Raw genomic sequence first — 17,206 nt, 5'->3', positions numbered from 1 at the left:
TCCTTGTTCATGTACTTGTTCCTATCCTTTTGTTTAAAAGAAATGGAAATTAAAGTGTTTGATTATATGCATAGTTTTGTTCCTGGATTTCTTTTCAATGAAATAGAAATGGACAGGATTTGAACTACTCTTAAGTCTTTAACAGAGAATAAAATATAAACAAAAGACTGAGAAAACTCAATTCAATAAAGTCATAATTTATAATTCATATTGGTAATGTTTGATTCAAAAAAGACATTATAGAGCCAAAACACCAAGTATATCAAAGTAGTTGACATATTGACCTGATAAAATTCAAATACTAAAATCTCCAACACTGGGACAATATTTTAGGCATTGTAAACAACATCAGCAAAATAGATACAAAAAAATAGCCTGCTTTTCCTAAACATAATCATCCTAATCTTCATTTTGTGTCCGGGTGCCTTGAATCCAGGGTTGGGCACAAACTTCATGAAATTTGCAAGCCTTGTAGCAGTTTCCTGTGTTGCACCTTGCATAGGGTTAGGTGGGGAATTCCTTGCTGTATGACTACTTCCTGGTGGGGTAGCAGTAGGTGGGGTGGTTACTGGTGAATTGCTACTTCCTGAAACTGGTTTTTCACAATGCTTGGCTAACTTTCTTTTTAGAGGGAGCTTTGGCGGCCTAACAGGTGAGGGTAGAACCTATAAGCCAAAAAATGTAACATAGTTAGTAAATTAGGTTAGAATGTGAGTATGATAAATTTAAAATCATATAAGCTCGTGAACCTGTTGAGAGTCATCAGTTGCTTCCAAGGGTGGTTGACTTTGGTCAAGATTGATTTCGGTTGGGGCTTCTGGGACAGGGACAGCAGAGTTGGCCTAACCTTCACCAGCATTAGCAGCAGTGGGTTGTGCAGTGGCAGCCTCTGCAGCATCTTTCTTTGGACAGTTCCTTCTTGTGTGTTCTACTTCACCACAACAACAACATCGACCTTTTTTATATATTCTTTTCATCTTCATCTTCATTTTCTTACTCCCACTTGACTCTTCATCTGCATCTGCATCTTTTCTTCTTTTTTTCTTAAGTGGTCCGGGCTTGTTTCTAAATTTTGGTGCTTGTGGTCTGTTATATGATGATTTTTTCCATATTGCTTGACCTGGAATTGGATTGATATGGAAGGCATATGTGTTATTATATGCTTCCATGATCAACCACTGATGATAATAGTCCTTCGGTCTCTTACCAGCCTTTACCAGTGCAGCACACGCATACACACATGGCATTCCTAAACAGCATTCACACAACAACGAATACAACAACATTAAGATTACATTAGGTTTTTCTCTGAAATTAGACTATAATTATTAAGCATTTCTGAATCTGAACAAATAGATTGCAAGGTTTCACTTCATGTTTGTTTGAATGAATGCTTAGTAAAACTGCCTAGTGGAAAAAGAGATTCATATGGTGAATTTATTTCATCACTTTTCAGAAGATGTGGAAGGTCTTAACTCATGAGTGCTTCTACAATAGAATTATATGGAGCATGGTATACACATTTAGCTTTATTGACCAAGATGTTAGAATAGAGTATATTTTATTCTATATGCTGAGAATTGTTTTTGTTTTTTATTACAGAATTCCCGAATGTTAAAATTATTAACAAATACATTTCTCTTTGTATCCATCACTATTGTCTCATTATCTCTATATTTGTATCTCAGAAACCATTTTCAAACACTAACTAGGTGTGCTTAACTATGAGTGAAGCTATTTATTTTTGGATAAGCATGGACATTCGGAACCAAAATGAATGATGAGAAAAATAGATTCAGAAGACAAAAGGATACAATTGTGCCTACATGCCATAAATAAAATGTTTGAAAAGAAGATCATTGTCAAAAACCAATGTACTTGAACCTGCAATTCTTGAGTAGAAAACTCCAGCAAGGCACCTAAGAGTCTCCTCTTGAATATAGGCAATGCTTCCTCACGCCTTCAAGACATTCAAGAATAGTAATAATATACATTAGGACCTTTTTTTTCTATTCGAAAAAGTGTAGTCATTGGAAACTTTTTGGCAAAAAAAGAAAGTTCCCAAAAGTCTTCTATATAAAGCTAACCAGTATCATAATTGTGTATTCCAAGAGAAAAATAGTAAAATGAAGCACATTTCGGCTAAACTTCAGATAATAGCTTATCATCATTTAAAATCATTCATGAATTTTCTCTTCTACAATTTTCATCATCACTCTCACTAATCAGTCAAATTCAGAATTCATTATCAGAGTTACAAAAAATTTCAACTCCCAAAAGATCTTTACTTCTACTGTGATCATGCAAACTCTGTTTAACAAATTCATTGATCAGAGTCATTCTCCTGAAACACATTAACATTTTGGTAACTCCTCCACTAACAGCAGTAAACCCTAACACATAAAAGAACACTTTTCATATCATCAAAACACAAGAAACACTCCTACTCTACAATTTTCTTGGCCAAACCACTACGAAAGCCAGTAGTGATCAAACCCTAGCACAGAGAACAAAACAGAGGCGTTCATACCCACCAATTATAATCGAAAAAAACGGTATGAACTTTTGTGAATATTAGATTAACAACAATATAAAAAACCAGAGGAACCACATTTTTTTTCATTTTTGGCTTACCTCTTTCAGAAAAACCAGGCTTCCCAACTATGTGTATGAAGGCGAGGAAAACAGCGATGCTCCAGAGCCAAAGTCTTCCACTACGAAATCGGTGCGGTTAATGCAGTTGCACATGCGCCATTGGAGATTGAGGGAGGGAGAAGAAGAAACCTCGCTCTGTGTTGTGTTTGTTTCGTGTTTAGAGAGGAGGGAGACAATACGTTATTGAAACGTTGAGGGAGGGACGTAGTGAGCGTGAAACGACGTCGTTTCATGTCATTTTGGCGCCACAGCCAAAACGACGTCGTTTCTGTAAGCCCCACGCGTCACCAACGCTGCCAGCTAAGTTTTTTGGTTGCGCCACGCGTGCTGAAATTGCCGGAAGGACCACTTTAAGTCCTGGAGTGCAAGTTTGGGGATGACTCTGAGGAACTTTTAAGTTTAGGGACTACTATGAAGTTCGAGTGCAACTTCAGGAACTATATTGAGACTTATCTCATTTTTTTAAAGATAAAATGTTGTTCACACATTAAATTTGGAGACGGTTGAACTTAAAAGATTTGTGTTTGCAACCAATAATGGTATTAAAGTTAGTGTTTACGCTGTTGCTGTAGCTATTGATATTTAGATTGAAAGATTTAATTATTTAAAATTATTACCGATTATAATAAATTAAATAGGATAAAATATATTTTTTGTTCCTAAAGTTTGACAAAAAATTTAAAAATATTTTTAAGTTTTATTTTGTTTTAATTTTATTCCAGAAATTTTCGATTGTATCAAATATACCTTTAATAACTAATTTTTAAAAAAATTTAAGACTGATTCAACAATAATTTCATAAGAATAATCTCTCAATACAAGTAAATCAAGTATAATTTTTATGCATTATTATTAGATTGGTCTTAATTTTTTTGAAAATTCAGCCATCGAGGATATGTTTAATACAAATAAAAAATTTTTGAGATAAAATTAAAACAAAATAAAACTTAGAGATATTTTTTTAATTTTTGCCAAACTTCAAGAATAAAAAATATATTTTCCCCAACTAAATATAAGGGTCATTAAGTTAAAGGTTTAGAATGTAGAATTGATGATTCATGATCTAGAATAGTGTATATAATTCATAATATTTTTTATATCTAAATTATTTAATTTTTTTAATAATAAAATCAAATTATCCTTTTAAATAATTTTTAAGTCTAACAATATATGAAGATTTCTCTCACATAAAATTTAATTTCATTACCTTTCTAGTGTTTAGTACAAAATTCTTTGATTTCAAGTTACAACAATTATTTTCTTACGCCTTTTTATGGTTCTTAAAACATCTATAAAATATAAGTAATGTATCATAGATTAAAAAATAATAAAATTATTCCATAGTTAGCATTTATGATAATTAATTTAATTATTTAAATTTTAAAGTTCATCAACTGAGTGAGAATTTACTCTTTTTAAAAAAAATGTTAAAGACTTACAATTGTATAAATGTAGTATAAATTTTCACACTTCACCATTTAAAATTTTGTTTTACAAATATTAACAATAGTAGTAATTTTCTTCATTTTAATTTATATTTTTACTTTATTATTGATACAAATGAAAACAATTATTGTTTACGATAAAATCTTAAGGATTAGGCATTATAATATGAGCTTCGCTAGAAAGGTAACAAAAAATTTTAACAATATATATACAATGGACTGATTATTTAGCCAAATAAAAATAAATAGAAAAAACTACTTTACATATTACTCTAAATTTAAAAATTTCTATTCAATTATTTTATATCAAATTTCAAATTTTAAAGTTTTTAATTTCAAATTTTAAATTTTACCAATATGACTCTGAAGCTCTAACAGCACCGTGACTTCCCCAAATTTTCATACTGGATATATTGCTGACTACTTTATTTTGCATCATCCCTTTTTTCTTTTAACTAATTCTAACTATTTAATTCACTGGGGTCCAATTACTATTTCCTTTCACTTTGACACAGTTTTTGGAATATACCATTATAATTTCATTGTTTTTTGTTTATTGTCCATTACATTCTAGGCCCAATCCATCAAAAAATGGTCTAGGACCTGTAATTACCATTCTGTCATTGTGGTAATATTCCTTCAGTTACCATTTTTTTTTAAATTAATCATACAATAACTAATTTTTTTATCCATGTGTCTTAGTATTTGTTTGGGTGCCATTATTTTAATAAAAAATATTTTTTTTAATAAAAAAATATTTTTTATTTTTTAGAATATTTAACAAATTTCTAGTAGTAAAAATAAAAATACTAAAAAAATAATAAAAAAATATTTTTTTTAGAAACTGTAATTTATATTTTTTTTAAAAGCTCACCCAAACAAGTTCTTAATTTTATTGGCCAGTCAACTATAATTAATCTTAACCTATTAACCACCACAAAACATGGTCACCACAGAACTTACCTATATATTTTATTGAAGTTATAAAATAGTAATTAATCTCTCACTTTATTATTTTATTAATTTTTTTATTTTAAAAGATTTAATTTAAATTCTTTTTTTTAATTATCAAATTTAACATTAGCCTTATTTATACTCCTTACCAGAATTATTTTGAAATATGGTAATCTAATTTATGTGTATCATTAATTGATTATTTTACTATAGAAAAAATTTAAATAGGTAACTAGGCCATTATGACAGTTTCTAGTTTTTACAATGTGTAATGATGTCCTTCTTATGCCTTTATATAATTATTTATATGACCTTGCACATTGCCATAATCATCATGGATGGGGCTGTCCTCACAGTATCAAACAAGGTAAATATATATATATATATATATATATATATATATATATATATATATATATATATATATATATATATAAAGTAATAATAAAATAAAATAAAATAGGACAATTCACCTAAATAAAATAAATGGACTAAATATTTACTCAAATACAACAATTAAAAATAAATTATTTATTTGTCCTATTTTTATTCTATATAAATCGTGAAATTTCTTTTACTTTTTACAAAATTATATAAAACAGTGGTATCTTGTCTACGGTTTATAAAAAATGTAGAAAATACATAAATCGTAACACTCTTTCCATAGTTTATGAATAGTAAGCATGCATACATAATCTGTTTTACTCCTTTCATGGTTTATGAGGATTAAAAACTTTATATGTACTCGATGAAATTAATTGTACAGAAGAATATTATTTTTATAATGACAAATGAGGAAGAGAGTTTTCGAATTTTCTAATACTAGTACATTAGTCTGAAAAAAGGTGGAAACTCACCTGCAGTCGACTGCAGGTGAAGTTGCTTTTGGATGGTTGACACGTGTTACTATATGGTTTAAAAAAAACCGATTTATTTTATACAAACTAGCGGCTCACCAGGCACTATCGTGCCTGTTGAGCCGCTTTTCTATTGAGTTTTAAAAATTAATTTTATATTTTTATTTTAAAATTATAAATTTAATAATAATTAAAAATAAATTATAAAAAAAATAAAATATCTTATATTATTTAACATGTAAAATATTAAAAAAATAAATTTAAATTAAAAAATAAGATTAAAAAATATTAATTTGCTATTATGTGTAATAAAATTAATATAAAAATTTATTGATATTATTTAAAGATTAGTTATTTATAAATATTATTAAATTTATTTTTTTTTCAATCCTATTTAATTAGAAGCAAATTTAAAAATTTATATCCAAAATATTTTTTATCTCCATCTATAATTCTAATAGATAAAAAAATATATTTTTCAATTTAATATTAAAATAATAGTACTTTTATCTGACATTTAAGTAAAAATTATCTTTTATAAATAACTAATATGTATTTTGGTTTATATATACTCTTTTTGAATCAGAAAAATGTTATTATCATTATTTTTTGAATTATATTTTGGTTTATAGTAATTTTAATTTTAATAAAATATGATATAAATAAAGTCACATCAACATTAAAATAAAAAATACTTATCTAATAAATTTGAATAATGAATGATATATTAACAAAAAAATAAAATTAATTTCTTAAAAATAATAGAAAAGCTGCTGAAAGTGCCTGTTCAGCCGCTTTTTTATTTTTTTGTTTTTAAAATTATAAATTTGATATCAATAAATAAAAATTAATTATAAAAAAATTAAATATTTTAAATTATTTAAGATATGTAAAAAATATAAAATAATTTAATTTAAATTAAAAAATTTAAAAAGTTATATTATTATTATGTATACTAAAATTAAGATAAAAATTTACTAACATAGTTTACAAATTAGTTATTTATATATTAAATTTATTTATTTTTTCAATCTTATTTAATTTGAAGTAAATTTAAAATTTTATATTCAAAATACTCGTTATCTTTATGTATAATTCGAATAGATAAAAAAAATTTTTTAATCTTATATTAAACATCTTTAATTATTTTTAATTTTATTATTATTTTAAAATTATTAATTTTTATTTTGATTATATCATCTCATCATATTATACACTATCATTTTTTCTTATCATTCTTTTTACATGGATAACTATTATCGTCTCACCGTCACTATTATGTTGTCTTATTTTATTTTTTTCGCAATCAATTACCATAATACCATTATGGCAGCTCTCATTTTTTTTCATCACTTTGTATGTGAAAGACAGATTAAAAATATATAAGAATGAGTTAACAAAATAATTTATGAGAGTTCTTCGGTTCATTATTGATAGGTATATACATGTCAAAACAAAATTAAAAAATAAATATCAGATAAAAAAAATAATCATTTTTTTAAATTAAATTGATGAGAGAAATTTTGTATGTGAAAGATAGATTAAAAATATATAAGAATGAATACAGTTTGGTAAGTAAACTGAAAAGAAAGGAAAATGAAGGTGAAAGTTATGCGTGAAATTAATATCAACAATAAAATGTTATAAAATTTGCAATTGTAGTAAATGAAAGCGAGGAAAAGATGGAAGCGATACAATCACGATATTCAGGGAATGAGAATGATGGCAACAGTAATAATATAGAATAGTGCACCTAATGGCAAGAGGAGAAGCACTAAAAATTGAATAATGAGATCAAACTTGGTATAAAGTACTCACATAAAGAATATACCCAAAATAAAACGATAAGATCTATAAAAAATTATTTATCACCCCTAATTATTTTTTTCCTCCTTTCGTACATGGCGTCAAAAATCAACATTTGGCATAGTCATTATCTAGTTCAGAAAATTACAAAAATTCATCCAAATAATTGTTACATACAGAGAAACACATTCATACTTGGAAAGAGAAGTAAGAAAAATTGAAAACGGATAAAATTAATTAAATGGATAAATTATTGGAATAAAGAATTGAAGAAGAGGTTATGGTTCCTACAACTATTAGTGAAACAGAATGAAAATAAGATAGAATAACATGTGTTGCTGTTAACGGTGAAAGTTCTTTTATTTAAAGTAAAAGACGCATGTACGGGAGAATCTCTATCATTAAGGGCAACATTAGAAAGTACATTGTATATTGTTATAGATTTCTGTTACTTGTGCCTGTTCCATTGTCATAACAAAGAAAATTAAAAACTAATTGAATTCATAACAAAGAAAATTAGTTATCGTATTACCTGTATCAAATTGATGATGGGTGGTAGCTCTAGTCATTTGTTTAATTGTAGTCAACTGGACTACTTCTATGTTTGTAGTTAATCGAGTACCTCTACATGCGTTTGGCATTTGAGTTGAAATTGGAGTCAGTTGATATGGCAACTTGTTTTCCTTGTCGAATCTGGTTTGTGAAACCAAAATTGAAAGTGAAAAAGTATTTAATTCTGTTGGGGTTTCAGTTTTTAAATTGAGTACGTAGTGGAAGCAGTTTTTTATTAGAAGTAAATCAGTTTTAAAATATGTCGTGGGTTGAAAATGAATCAATTTAATACTCTGTCGTGAGATAAATTCTTTTATAAAAAAATAAAAAATTGAGGACGTGGTAACAGTTTGTTATATTAAATTCAATGTGTAACAAAAATAAAAAAGAAATAGGGATAAAATAGGGAGAAGGAATTGGATACCAAACTTTTCTATCCCATTATATATTGGTATAGATAAAAAAAGTTATTATGACAAAAATAAAAAAAATAGTAAATAGAAAATAATAGAAAAAATAGTTATTATAATAGAAATCGAAGTTGTCAATCATGCAATGAGACTATTTCAATTCGAAAAGAATAAAAGAAAATTCAAATCTAAATTTATTTGATACTAAATAAAATAAAATTACATAAATATTATTATTTACCGTATAAATTAAATAAAAAATTACTAATATTTTTAAATAAATATTTTATACAACAACTGTCAAGTAGAACTCACTGAATAAAAAAAATTGAACATCAAACTCCCATATTTTTTTGTATATTGTTATTTTGTTATAGTATAAATAATAGTTTTGGAATTATCTAAATATTTTAATATAAATTAGTTAATATTGTCAAAGCTAAAAAATTTAAGAGATAAAATTAATATTTCTTCTAATGATTATTTTTAAAATTATAAATACACAATAAAAATTAGAGTACATTAAAATAGTACAATAATAAAAAATAATTCAAAAGATAAAATTAACAAACTAATGGAATATATATACACAACTAACCAATGTTATTTGGACCAATTCTAATACTTAATATCTAAAAACAGATTTTTAACATATAAATAATATTTTTTAAATTTCGTAAATCTTTTAATATAAATAATTTAATATTATCTGGACAAAAAAAATTAAAAAATAAGATTAATATTTCTTTTAAGAATGATTTTTATCAAAATTATAAATACATAATAAAAATTTAGAGTACATTAAAATAGTACCATAATAAAAAAATTCAAATATTAAATTAATAGTGTAAATTTTTTTAGTAAAGAATTAACAACAATAAAAAAAATTCAAATATTAAATTAATAGCGTAAATTTTTTAAGGGAACAATTAACAACCATAATACACTGTCAAGAGGTGACAAGTACGTCAAGTGGCCAAGTGGAGTAATGAGAGTTTTTCAGAGATAACTGACATTAAGTGGAGAAGTTAATTAGAGAGAGTAATACTGAAAAAAAAAATTGGACACCAAACCCATGTATTGCCATTATATATTGTTATAGATAGATAGTTTATTTAAAAAATCGGTTTGAATTTGATCAAACAGTTACTTTTATTCCCTTCTTCTTCGTTTCACACGGAAACATCATTATCTTCCAATCCTTCTTCATCCAGAAGCAACTTCTGCCATATCAAATATGTTATCAGATCTAAAGAACAGCATACTGCATAAACTTTAAGTATTTGGGAGCAATTGGGTGAATTCTCTCCTAACACTATAAATACACCGCTGTAACATGTGGAACAAAAAATTATTTCGACATTAATCAAATTTAAAAAATATATAGTTCATTGACGAAAAAATTAATTCAACACACATCAAATTTAAAAAAAATACGATTCATTAACGAAAAAATTGGTTCATTATCGAAAAAATTAATTCGATACTAATAAAAATTTAGTGTACAAATCACTACACTATAAATTATTTACGAATTACACAAAGCACACATAATATTTTAACACATAAATTAACAAAAATATTTAACTCCTTACTAATAAAATTTTAGCATATGAAAAATTAACCTATTGGTTGATGTTGCCGGCCACGTGAGCAACGCCATTCAATGGGTACATGCAATCTTGGTTTTCATGACTCCACCACGCCAGATTTCGATGCTCCCAGATTCTCTTCCAAATGCTCTCACCTCCAACAACTTTAACACTCAACAATATAGTGTGTGTTTGGATTCCCGTTTGCATAAAATTGATTTTGCAAACTTGATTTTGATCAAAAGTAAGTTTGTATTAAAGTGATTTATGTTTGGTAATTTTTGTATCAAAATGGATTATAATAAAATAAATGTTGTTTGGCTTATACCGTTTAAAATCACTTTTAAATAAAAAATTATTAAAATGGACATCAACTTAAATTTTTTTTATATTATCCTATTATTTTAATTTAGATATTTAAATACATCTTATTAGTTAATTTTATAATAAAATTAATATTTATTTACTAAAATAAAAATAACATATAAAAATAGATAAAATATATTTTTAAATAAAAATAAAAATATAAATTATATATATATATATATAAAATAATATTTAATCAAATATGTTACATTTTCTAAGTATTAAATGTTACTTTAGTATTTTTTACATCGTACTCTTATTCTAGTACTCTCAATAATCTTATTCTTAATATTAATTTGGAATTCAACTTTTATGATTTTATTATTATCTATGATTAATTTTTTATTTAATTTATCTTTTTTAATGGAATCATAATCTATATTATAAAAGATTACACTAAAATATAGTATCCGAGAATTACAATTATAAATGAAAATACTGAAAATAATAAAAAAAATTAAATATTTACTTTATAGTGATTGAAACAAATATAAAAGTTCTTGATGATCTTTTTATATAATATATTTTTAGTATTTTTGGTACTCGTTTTGTAGTATGTTATAATTTTTTTTATTTATTATTATTTACAGTTAATTTTTTGTTTAATTTACTTTAGCTAATAGAATTAATAAATTATATTATAAAAAGATAATAACAAACACAATACACAAAAATCACTATTATAAAAGTGTATAATGTCAAATAAATAGTTGAAAAAAATAAAAATAATAAATAATAGAAAATAGAACTCATATAACTAGAAATAACAAGAATTTTATCAATAATATAATAACATATATAAAGGATAAAGTTGGTAAAAGGTAAATAAATTGTTAGTATCTATGGCTAAAAGTCAGTTAAGAAAACGCAGAAGCTACAAATAGTTGCTTCTTGTAAACGTGGTTTTTTGGCAGCAAAATCACTTCTGCGTTCACGAAAAAAAAAATTTGCCAAACCAAAAGTTGAAGCTTTCAAGAAATTTAAACATGCTTCTTCCCTTCCAACAGTTTTCCAAACACACCCATAATCCATCGTTCGGTTTCGCGGGTTACGTATATATATAGCTTTTCATAAACCGTGGAAGAAGTACCACAATTTGTGCTCACATTTTTTTCATTGTAAACTGTGGAAGGGATACCACGTTTTATGCACACAGATTTTTCTTTGTAAACTGTGGAAGGAGTACTAGCACACATTTTTTCTTTCATAAATTGTGGAAGAGGTACTACAGTTTACATATTTTTGTAAAGGGAAAGTTTAGGGACAGCAATTTTATTGAATTTTGGCCAGCATGTAACCAGCAGAGAAAGGTGAGTCATTGGATGAAATCTCACATCAATCTCACACCATCAAATCATCATTAATGGTTAGTTGATGGCTAACAATCACAAAAGTTGCTGGCTCCCTAGCATTGCTCTTTTGTAAAAACTGGGAGGGGTTACACAGTTTACATAGAATAAAAAATAGGACAACTAAGTAATCAATTTTCAATTGTTGTATTTGAGTAAATATTTGATCTATTTATTTTATTTAGGTGAATTGTCCCATAAAAGATGTGGTATATTACATTTATGATGGAAAAAAATTTATAAAATTATTCAATTAAATTTATAAATTTAAATAATTTTTCAAATAAATAATTTAAAATTAATTATTTTCATTAATATAATAATATCCAATTAAATAATAATATAAAACTATTTTTATATTATTAATGTATAAAAATTAAATTCTACTCATAAAACTTTTTTAAATTTATTTTTTTTATCTCAAGTAATCTTGTCAAATGTGATCTTTTATTATATAATATTTTATATAATATCAATTTGAGAAAAAATGAGAGAATTCATTACTAATTAACTATTTTGAAACATATATATATATATATATATATATATATATATATATATATATATATATATATATATATATGTGTGTGTGTGTGTGTGTGTGTGTGTGTGTGTGTATTTGATTATGGACAATATAGTAGAAGTGATGAAAAAGCTCACTACAAGCGTGCACAAATCATGTTAATCTTTAAGATCTTAAAACCTTTAGCCAGTTGCATTATTGTAACGAAATAACATCTATCCATTTATATCTCAATCAAAACTTAACCTACAATTATAAAATTAAAATCTAAAGATAAAGTCAAAGGATGAGCAAGAACCACATTAGGGTTTAGCCATAAAAGAAGCCACATGGTCCCCAATGGCAAGTTTTGCCAGGAGACAAGTCACCTCACACTCCAACCATTTTAAAAAACTTGGGACCCTCTTCCATCAAACTCTTAATAATTATTATAATTATTAATTATTAATATTGCGATAGATGGGCTATTTATGCCCACGCCTAATCTCACCCATGATTCCACCTTATAGGCTTATACACACATGCGCATATGATTATTGATTAGACAAAAAAGTTGTTGTGACATCCCTTTTAATTAAAAGTTTAGCCAACACATACATTAAAGTTATTAATTGAAAAATGTTTTATAGAAAATATATAAAATTTAAGTTTTTAATATATTTATTATGGATAAAGTACTAAATTAATCCTCTATATTTAAACGTAATTCTGTTTTAGTCTTTAAGATTTAAAGTATCATATTTGAATTTAAAAAAATTTCATTTAACTTAAATGTAATCTCATCGTGAAGTCAAAGTTACATAATTAACAAAATATCATACATAACAGCAATATAAGAACAAAGTCAATAATTTAGAGAACAAATACAAATTCTAGAGGTACAAAATCAACTGTAAATATACTAATATATTTGTTTATTATTTTTTTTAGTTTTATAGAAAATATTTTATTTAAATTATAAAAAGAATAATAAATAAATGTATTGATACATCACAGTTGATTTTGTGCCTCTAAAGTTTGTACTTATTCCCCAAATTATCGACTTTATTTTTGTACTACTGTCATGTATGACATTTCAGTTAATTATTTAACTTTGACCTCACAATGAGATTATATTGAAGTCAAATAAAACTTTTTTGCATTTAAATAAGACATTCTAAACTTTAAATATCAAAATAGAATTATACACAAACATAAAAGACTAATTTAATACTTTACTCAATTTATTATTATTAAAAATTTAAAATTTTTAGTGTTTAGGATTTTATTTTAATATTAAAATAAAAAATTTAAAACTTTTATTAATAATAATTTTATATAATATTAAAATATATTGATTAATTTTTTATTAATTAATCTAAATTAAATTTTTATCAATAAATTATAACTTAAATAATATAATATCTTCATACTCACTTGAAAATTGCAGATTCGAATGCCCTATCTTAAAAAAAAATCTAAATTAAGCTGTTAACTTAGCTTTTGGACATAATTAACTACAAGTTATCGTGTCATTATGCATTTATGCTACCTATATTAACGCCACTTTTGGACTTGCTGATACCAATTATGATTTAGAAAAGAGAAATGGCACCCTTTCTTATTTTGCACCCAGAGAACTTTATCAGAATAATAATATAATATAATATGATATGAGATACCATATTGGATGAGCACGAGATGGCATAGTATATATATCAGCATTCACCAAACTTATGATTAGAGGATTTTGTGGACCCATGTGAACGCCACTTATGCCATGATCCCTCACCATTCACCAAAGATATACTTGTCTTGATTTTTTTGTTTACTAAAGATAGAATACTGAAACCGTAACCTTTTAAATAAATTTAAAAAGACTATATCATTTGAATTATTACTCATTAGAACATGTTTTGATTAAATAAATACATTTTGTCTTACAAATAAAATAACTAAAATAATAAAATTGGGTTGCTGTAATAATTATCTCATTAATCCTTTTAAGTAAGGGTCAAATAGACAAAATAAGTTGTCGGACATAAAAACGGACAAATTATTGTTGATTTAGAAGAAATTTGTTGGTTCAGAAGTTTATCGGCTTGAAATTAGGGTATTGATATGTGGTATATGTATTTAGTATTTTTTTAACCGTATTTTTCAATTGTATTCAATAAGATAAAAATTAATTTGTGGTATATTAAAATTCTATTTAAAAAAAGTAATATTAATTAAATTATTGTATCTATAAAATAAAATTTAAATTTTTAATATTTATTTAAGTAGACAAATAAATTAATTCCTCAATTAATTTAAATGGATTCGTATAATTATCTAAAATAATAAGTTCAGCTTCATAAATAATACTTGTATACATGAATTCAAAACGGGTGAATCGAGAACAAATTAACATATATAGTTACCCAACAACTTATTAGAATTGAGATTGATTTATTGATAATATAAGTGTATTTTAAATTTTTAATAAGTTAAAGTCAATTAAAACTCACAAGCTAAGTTAGATCATAAAGCTATGATTTAAAAAATAAATCTTACCTATATATAATAAAAGCTTATTTAACATATTTATATAACAAACAATGCCATGAAAATGAACCATCTGTATCCAATTTATATAATTTATAACTTAAATATTAATATCATACAAATTAAGAACAATAAAATAATTAAGAGAAAGCATAATAAACCTTTAATTAATTAGTCCTACTTATCATTTTCTTTACCCCTCACTTAGCTTGTTGTTTGCTTTAATTTCTTACTATAAGTCGCCGCACACATTATTTAGCACAAAGTGTATCCGTAGTGTCATTAACTTCAATCATTATTAACATTTTTTCTCATAAAAAATTTAAAGTAATTGACTCATACTTTTTTTGTTCACATACCTTTGTTTCATAATTTACATTTAATCTTTTATTCATTTATGTTATTTATTTTCAAAAACAAAATATCAATATATATTCGGTTACATTTTTTTACTTCATATATTTTAATTATTAATTAATCTTTTGGCTTGTTATACCAAGTATTTATATGTATTTATTTTAATTAGTCTTCATCAGATGCATGTGCTATATTTGAGGACCATATATATTGCTAGGATTGTGGTCCTTATGTACCGTTTTAATTGCCCTTTGCTACCTTAGCTTTTTAAGAAAACGATTATTCATATAATCTAAATATAAATGATGAGTAGTGCTTTGAGATTTTTCTGAGTTATCAAAATCTATCATAGAAACTTTTTATATGATCATTATTATTATTATTGTTTGTGAACGAAATTATTGGTGTTGGGACAGAAAATCAATGTAAGGAGCGATATATATGATATTACTATATATATAAATATAATAATAACATACATGACCCATATTATTATGCGAACTTAGAAAGATCTCGTGGTGTATAATTATTGTTGTAGGGTTTATCAGAATAAAATCTTATGTACTATTAAAATTATTAATTTTTTATTTATGTACGAAGAGACACCAAAATTCTGTGTGGTCCTGAGAATAATAATTGAAAACTATAATTCTGTTAATAGCATCGTTCCCGAACATGGGATAGCAGCGCAAGTTAACAAGTCCACAGTTAGTATGATCAATAATAATAATTAGGGGTCCATTTAATTTATAGCATATAGTGATTTGAGAAAAAGATGCTTGCTTTTTCGCTCCTATCACAAATAGGTGTTGTATCATATTTAGTTTAAGTTAGACACGTTTCTTTAGAAAATGACGTAAAATATAAATGAAAAACTTTAATTAATTTGTTTTATTTTAAAAAGGTAAAACATTTTTACTATTAGAAAAAATAAAATCCATTTTTGTTAGCTATCAATAAAAGAAAGAAGGACAATTTAATTTCAGCATCCTCAGTTAACATTTAACAGAACACATAAAGCAATTTTTCTTTAAAAAATTAGGAATGAGATGATGCATCCTCAGTTAACACTTAACAGAACACATAAAGCAATTTTTTTTTTTTAAATTAGGAATGAGATGATGCCAGTTTTAAACACATAAAGTGGAGATGCAGGGGATCGAACCCCGTGCCTCTCGCATGCAAAGCGAGCGCTCTACCATTTGAGCTACATCCCCCGACGAACAGTTAAAGCATGTTATGGTTCATCAAAAGGTTTAATTTAGACATGTATATCGGCAGTTTAATTTCAGCATCATTCAGAAATAAAATAAAAAAAATTTATATTTTTTCGAACACCACTTCTAAACTTTAATTCTATAAATACATCTTTTTGTTCAGAGCAAGTTTGCTGTACCCCTGAACTCTAACAAAATTATAGAATTAGCTTTATCCTGACGAACTCCATTCAAATATTTTAAACCTCATATTTTTAATCAATTATTATTATTTTTAAATAGTATAAGATCTACAAATAGTATATAAAATACACAAAAATACACCGACAACAAGTATGACTTTTTCAATGATTTTTTAAGAGAGTTCACCTTGCGGGAATAAGGCGAATTCTATAATTTTTATAGAGTTCGTTGAGGGTGCGACGAACTTGTTCCAAAAAAAAAATCGTATTTAGAGAATTAAAATTTAAAAATGGTATTTGGAGGAATATAATTTTTTTATTTTATTTCTGAAAAAAAAATCTCATTTTTTCTGTGTATTATTTATATTGATATATAATTTGTTCAACTTATGGAGTTGCATCTATTTTAGTTGGA

At 25.3% G+C, this 17,206-nt stretch overlaps 1 non-coding gene across 1 annotated transcript; it reads right to left on the bottom strand.

Annotated features, from left to right (window-relative positions):
- Positions 1–16,536: 16,536 nt before the first annotated feature.
- On the bottom strand, positions 16,537–16,609 carry TRNAA-UGC (transfer RNA alanine (anticodon UGC)). Its single transcript has one exon. It is a non-coding gene; the product is annotated as a tRNA-Ala (tRNA).
- Positions 16,610–17,206: the final 597 nt, after the last annotated feature.

Source organism: Arachis hypogaea, chromosome 16 (genome assembly GCF_003086295.3).
Source record: "Arachis hypogaea cultivar Tifrunner chromosome 16, arahy.Tifrunner.gnm2.J5K5, whole genome shotgun sequence".
In the NCBI taxonomy this organism is placed as follows: Eukaryota; Viridiplantae; Streptophyta; class Magnoliopsida; order Fabales; family Fabaceae; genus Arachis; species Arachis hypogaea.
Note: the sequence above shows the minus strand (reverse complement) of the source record. Positions and strands in the feature narration are given on the sequence as shown.